This window comes from Marmota marmota, unplaced genomic scaffold (assembly GCF_001458135.2).
Source record: "Marmota marmota marmota unplaced genomic scaffold, marMar, whole genome shotgun sequence".
Lineage (NCBI taxonomy): Eukaryota > Metazoa > Chordata > Mammalia > Rodentia > Sciuridae > Marmota > Marmota marmota.
Genome location: NW_025999968.1, coordinates 53,733,796 through 53,740,934, shown reverse-complemented (window position 1 = coordinate 53,740,934; position 7,139 = coordinate 53,733,796). Strand labels below are relative to the sequence as shown.

Sequence of the window (7,139 nt, the reverse complement as noted above, 5' to 3'; positions counted from 1 at the left end):
CAACCGTCAGTGTTTTTAAGAATTTAAATTAATAGAATTTATATCCATAGCAAAAGTTGATTTTTATGTACAAATTTCTGGAAAAACAAACTGTCAGTATTCCCAGGCATCTGATACTGAATCTTTTTTTTTTTTTTTGGTACCAGAGATTGAACCCAGGGGTGCTTAACCACTGAGCCACATCTACTGCCCTTTTTAAATATTTCATTTAGAGACAAGGTCTTGCTCAGTTGCTTAGGGCCTCACAAAGTTGCTGAAGCTGGCTTTGAACTTGCAATCCTCCTGATTTAGCCTCCTAATCCTCCTACAGGGATGCATTATGTCTATCCCAAATCATTCTTAGAGCAATTGTTACTCTCAAGAAACTGAGGAATGGCCTTACATAAATGAGAATACACAAAGTGGAGAAAATCCCAATAAAAGCAGCAAATTCGGAGGCTGGGATCATAGACTATAGCTCAGTGGTTCACTCCCCAGCACTGAAAAAGAAAGGAAGGAAGGAAGGAAGGAAGGGAGGGAGGAAGGAAGGAGAAAGAAAATGTACATCTTGTCAAAGAATTTTTTTAATTACATACACAATTTAATCATATACACAAAAATTTTCACTCTAAAACTCAGCAGGTATTCGGGTGCATGCCTGTAATCTCAGTAGCTCAGGAGACTGAGGCAGGAGGATCATGACTTCAAAACCAGCCTCAGCAAGAGAGGTGCTAAGCGACTCAGTGAGACCCTGTCTCTAAATAAAATACAAAATAGGACTGGGGATGTGGATCAGTGGTCGAGTACCCCTGAGTTCAATCCCTGTACCCACCCCTAAATAAAAACACAGCAGGTGACAAAATTAAGATTTCAATTTCCACTGTTTCCTGTTATCTATCATGTAGCCCCACGTCTCTGCTCTCCTTTCCCTCTCCTCTCCAACTTTGCCCAAGAAGAAGTGGCCTTGAAAAGTCACAGCTCCATGGCTTTCTGGCATTAGCTGCTCCTGAGTGTCAGGGAGCTGGCAAAGGAGGAAGAGTGTCTGCTTATGCATTTGGGTCTCAAGAAATCTATTCTAAATGTGTCACTTAAGGTCCCTCCTGCCCACAGCCCCATGGATGTATCCAACTGGCTAGTGAAGTTGTTACATGGCACAAGATAAGCTGATAAATCAGATTCTTTATTTTGGAAAGAAATTATTACAAAAACGTAAATACATACATATGCGTGTATGTATATATATGTATACATGTAAAGGATAGACATGACTAAATCACTTCCCTTGTACTCTAGACTCCCTGCATCCCGACCTATGGAGTCCACTTCCTAGGTCCAATTGCCATCAACAATTTCATGTATAGCTGTATTAGTTTTATTTTGGGAGGAGGGCCCGGGGATTGAACTCAACCACTGAGCCACACCCGCAGCCCTATTTTGTGTTTTATTTAGAGACAGGGTCTCACTGAGCTGCTTAGCACCTCACTTTTGCTGAGACTGGCTTTGAACTCTGGATCCTCCTGCCTCAGCCTCCCATGCTGCTGGGATTATAGGCTTAATTTTTTTTCTTTAAAAAGAAAAGCTTGTCCAAAGCCATTCAGATGTAATTGCTTTTTTAAAAAAATATGTCTTTAGTTGTTGATGGACCTTTATTTTATTTATTTATTTATTTATTTATATGCAGTGCTGAGAATTGAATTGAACCCAGTGCCTTACACATGCTAGGAAAGTGCTCTACTACTGAGCCACCACCCCAGCCCCACTAAGGGCTTTTAAGTAATACTCTGTATAGTTCCATATGGCTGTCCCTGTGAGCCAGAAGTAGGGGAAGTTACTTCATGAATTCCCCCCAAGCACAATGCCATTCCCTCCCCCATCATGATGGCTGTCTCTTAAGATGAAGCCCTTTCATAGGAAAGAGAGCTGGAGGCTGCTGACCCCTGTCAAGGAGAGGCACTCATCTGGCCAAGGCTGCATTCTAACTTGAGTGTCACACTGTCAACCAACAGAACCACCTAGCCATGGAAGCTGTAAAGCTTATCAATAATTTGGTCCTTGTTGTTTTGCTGGTTTATTTAGCTTTTTCCTTAGGCAGGTCTGTTTAGATAAGCTTCTTATAATTCCTTTTCTTGAGGACAACAGTCAAGCTTTTGTTGGTGGTGAATTTTATGGTAAGACATGGGCTGAACACTAGGTTAAGCTACTTGGTCACCATCCAGGGGATGGGCTCACAGATGCCACAGTCTTTGCTTCTTGTGTTCAGCTAGTTACGGTAAATCAGCTCCACGGTGAGACAAGGCTTCACAGGTTGATGGCATAGCACAGGAGTTTGCCAAGTATTTGTTCTATTATTAAGTTTGAAAGATCATGTAGATATTTTTTTCATGGATCATAACGGTCTAAAAAAGAAATTTGGGACTTGCATGATTTAAGGTCATATATTAAACATTTGCTCTCTTACCCTGTACCTGTTATTGTCACTACCAAGGAGAGCCTCCTGTTTATATTACTGTGCTTCACAGTGCCCTTGGAGATCAAGAGATCCCCTTCCCTGGCTCAGACAAAACCTTAGACTTTAGCACTTTAGGTCATTGTTTTAGTCAGCTTTTTTTGCTGCTGTGACTAAAGGAGAAAAGTTTATTTAGGGGCTGTCAGTTTCAGAGTCTCAATCCATAGACTGTAAGCTTCATTTCTCAGGGCTTGGGGTGAGGCAGGACATCATGGTGGGAGAGTATGGAAGAGGGACCCAGCTTGCATGAAGATCAGAAAGCAAAGAGAGAGGCTCCACTCACCAGCTACAAAATATATACCCCAAAGCCACGCCTCAATTCCCACCTCCTCCAGCCACACCCTACTGCTTCATTTACCACTCAGTTAATCCCTATCAGGTGATTAATTCACTGACTGGGTTCAGACTCCTCATAACACAATCATTTCTCCTCTGAATCTTCTTGCATTGTCTCACACATGAGCTTTGTGGGGACACCTCACATCCAAGCCAGAACAGTCATCTACTGTCTTCCAGTGTCTGCAGTTATCCACCAGGTGCTGCATGAGGACCAGCAGATGTGCAAAGGCATACCATGCACTGAACATGTCTATTATGAAGTAGTCGATGAAGCAGATCTGGGACCTGGGTTGCTACAAGTGCTCTGGTCAAACACTGGCATCACCATTGACAGCCCCCGTCTCTTCACTTCATCAGTCTGTGCAAAATACTCCTTGGAGATCCTCCTGACCCACACAGGTCCAAGGGGTGGCATGGGTTGGTCATGTTGGCACATATAATCATCATACACTTGATCAGGATTTGGTTTTCAGGAAAGATCTTCCCAGTGGGATTGCATTCACAGGAGCTACCCTCAAGCTCAGCTGCCATCAGTTTGTTGATGGTGTTCACAAATTTGTTCACATGTTCAAAGTGTTTTGTCATCTCTGTTGCCAAAACCATGTCAATAATGGCACAACTTTAAATGATGGTTCCTGTCAGTATTCTTGAAAATGTGGTGTTTGGTGTCCTTGACAATGAGCTGGAAGGTCGGGGCTGCATGGCGACTCCCCAGGATGGCAGTGCTGTCGTAGAGCACAGCAAGGTCTTTGCCTGTATTGTACGGGAACAAGCTGGTCTTTCTCAGGTGATCCAGTCTTAGACTGTGGCAGCCACCAGGGCTTCCACCTCATCCAGTTATCAAGGCTTCCCTGTCACGCTTTCCTTTCTAAGAAAGCAAGCTGTGGTATGCAAGATGTCTGCAGCATGGGTGGAGTTATGGTAGGCATTGGAGGAGTGGTAGTTGGTTTCAGTCACTTGAAGACAGGCCTGAAGAGTGGTTTCAGAATAGTCTAAAAATTCACATAGTCCAAAATGAGTGAGTACCTTTAAGCCTAGGTAAACCAATGGCGTTTTGTGCATAACCATTTCTAATTCAAAGATGTTGAAGTTCCAACTTTTCTCATTATCAAGTAATCGGGCAATACAAGGGGGAACATTTGATGGTCTTGGCACTGTAAGGTGACTGTGACTCTGGTGCACACTCTTTGTAAACTGGCCTTTTCCAGCTTCTGGAGGCTGCCTGCATTGTTGGTTTGTGGCCTTCCTTCTCATCTTCAAAGCCAATCAGTCTTTCCCATATCACATCACTCATTTCTTGATAATCTTCTCAAACCATCCAATGAGATCACTGGATGAGGATCTTCATGGTATGAGGATCTTCATCTCTGGTACCCAGCCGAGGGACTAAAATTCTATGATTCATAACATGTTTAGAACTCTAAGGCTTCTGTTAATGTGATTGAGCTGTGTTTTTTTTCCCTGCACTGATTTTATTTATAACCTTTGTGATGAGAGTTTCAATGGAGTGGATCCTCACTGTGGATGGATAGTGATGATTCTATAGGCTTCAGTGCATTACTGCCTCCAGATGATATGTATTTCACATAAGTGGACTCTTTTTTTCCTGTTCTTGTACCTGAATGAATAAGGCTCTAAGAATTGTCTCCTGAATCAGAATGGATCTTGTGAATAGATTATGGAGGCTGCAAAGTCCCATCTGCAAGCTGGACGCCCAGGGAGACCAGTGGTGTAAGTCCCAGAGTCCAAAACCCTGAGGATCTGGAGCACAATGTCCAAGGATGGCAAAGACTGACATCTCGCCTCCTGTCCTAAGTGGATCTTACTGGGCTAAAATGATGGTGTTTGGAGGGCCATGTTCCTCTTGATTCCCCCTATGGAAGAATCAGTTCCCTGGCCTTTTCCAGCTTCTGGAGGCTGCCTGCATTGTTGGTTTGTGGCTTTCCTTCTCATCTTCAAAGCCAATCAGTCTTTCCCATATCACATCACTGTGACTCTCTCCTGCCTCCTTCTTCCACTTTTAAGATTATATTGGGTACACCCAGATAAACCAACATAATTGGTTTATTTTAAGGTCAACTGATTAGCAATCTTAATCCCTTTTGGAACCTTCATTTCCCTTTGCCTCCAACAATTTATAGATTCTGGGTTAAGACAAAGGCACATTTGAGGGGACCATTATCCTGCTACCACAATGTCCTTCCAAAAATTAGTATGTACATAGTATTTCTTTTTCTTGAAAATACTTGAAAAAATGTTAACACACCATAGATACTGTCTATACCTTTTTCTTCATCCGTTTATTTATATATCTTCAAGATATTTCCAAATCATCAAATTTAGCTCTATGTCATTATTTGTTAATACTGTATGGTAGTGTTGTATATTGTCATGGAAATCAGAACTCACCAATATGGAGCAAAAGAAATAAGTAGCAATGCAAGTTTACACAGAGACTGTAGGCATAGAGAGGGAAATCACAATCTGAGGTTACCATGAGTCTAGAATGAGCTATGGCATAATGAGGAGGCTCAAGTCATGAAGTACAGAGAAGGTGGCAATGAACATGAGTTGGGAGTGAGTCATGACTACTAAGGAGACAAAAGCTCTGGGGTTCAGAGCGGGTAGAATTAACTCATACTTGGTGACTACTTTCCTCCATTCACTAATTTAATCCCCACAACCACTCTATGACACAGTGTTTTAGTCAGCTTTTTTTTTTTTGCTGCTGTGAACAAATGACCTGGCAAGTGATAGACACAACCTGGTCTTTTCTTAAAATTGGGAGTCATCTCGCCCAAAGCCATAAGATAATTTCAGTTTTACTATAAATTACTGCAAATTCTGAACCTGCTTGGAATGCCTGCCTGTGCCTTGAACTCATCCATGCCTGGCTCTCTGACCAGACAGCAGCCCTCTCTAAAACTAGTGACGCCTCACAAATCTTGGCCTTTCCTTGCCAGACAACGACCCTCTCTGAGGCTCTAATGACCTTCATAAATTCTGATGTCGGGCCAGCAAAAATGTAAACTAGCCTTTGTGTTATGCTCGTCAGAGTTCTGTTATCTGTAACCCGCCTTGGTGTAACTTTCTGGGCTGTAAAGCTGGGCTGCAGAAAGCTGCGGCTGCTGTCTTGTTCCCGCGGTTTTGGGTGGGAGAGGCAGCCCGGCTGGTCGAAATAATAAGCTTGCTTTAATTTGATTTTAATTGGAGTCAGTGGTCTTTTCTTGCCTCCTGGTCTAACACAAGAAAAATGTAGAGCGGGGAATGTTTCACAGTTCAGAGGGGCAGTCCTTGATCAGCTCGCAGCTCTGGGCCTGAGATGAGGCAGAACATCATGGTGGCAGGGCGTGGTGGAGGAAAGCAGCTCCTGACCTGGCAACCAGGAAGCAAAGAGAGAACACTGCTCACCAGGGATAAAAGATAAACCCCAAGGCAACTCCTAGTGATCTACCTCTTCCAACCATACCCTACCTGCCTGCAGTTACCACCCAGTTGATCCATATCAGTGGAGTCCACTGATTAGGTTACATCTTTCATAATCTGATTATTTCACCTCTGAACATTTTTTGCATTTTCTCACACAGGAGATTTTGGGGGACACCTTATCTAAACCATAACATATAAGTACTCTCTTATTAATTTTTTTTAAAGAGATGAGACTGAGGAACAGAGAGATTAAGTGACATGCTAGATCACACAGCTAGAAACTGGTAGAGGTGGAATTAGAACTCAGGGCATCTGCAATTGGTCAGATTTCAGATCCCTATTCTTTTTTTGTGTGGGGGCGGGGCGATACCAGGGATTGAAATCAGGGGCACTCAACCACTGAGCCACATCCTGTAAGGATGGCCTTAGGCCTTAGCCTAAGCAACTCCATTTTAAAAACCTGCAGTCTCACCAGGCACAAGTCTACAGAGCCCTCCAATACACCATGAGGCACAGCCTGATAACAACCATGTCACTTACCACCACCCTGATAAGAGTCAGGGTGTAAAATCAGGGTGGAAGCCACTAAACCATATGGCTTGGCTCTGAAATGTAAAACGTCACCAAGAAACCCAGGAGTAACTGATAGGGACTCAAAGGGCAAGTGGAAACTCCCAGAATTGGTATAAACAATAGAGCAAAAGGACAGACATTCAGATGCACATAAGCCTGAGAGCCTGATGAGGACCTGGACTGCCATTACAACTCTTTTCATCATCTACCTGATCCTCTGCATGGTCCTCACTGCTCTCAAACTCTACAGCAGCCTCTTGATGGAGGTGAGAATGGCAACTGTCACCTTACAATAGTCTCCTGGACCAGCCAC

At 43.3% G+C, this 7,139-nt stretch overlaps 1 pseudogene; it reads right to left on the bottom strand.

Moving 5' to 3' along the window:
* Positions 1-1,919: 1,919 nt before the first annotated feature.
* LOC107136145 lies at positions 1,920-4,497 on the bottom strand (annotated as a pseudogene).
* Positions 4,498-7,139: the final 2,642 nt, after the last annotated feature.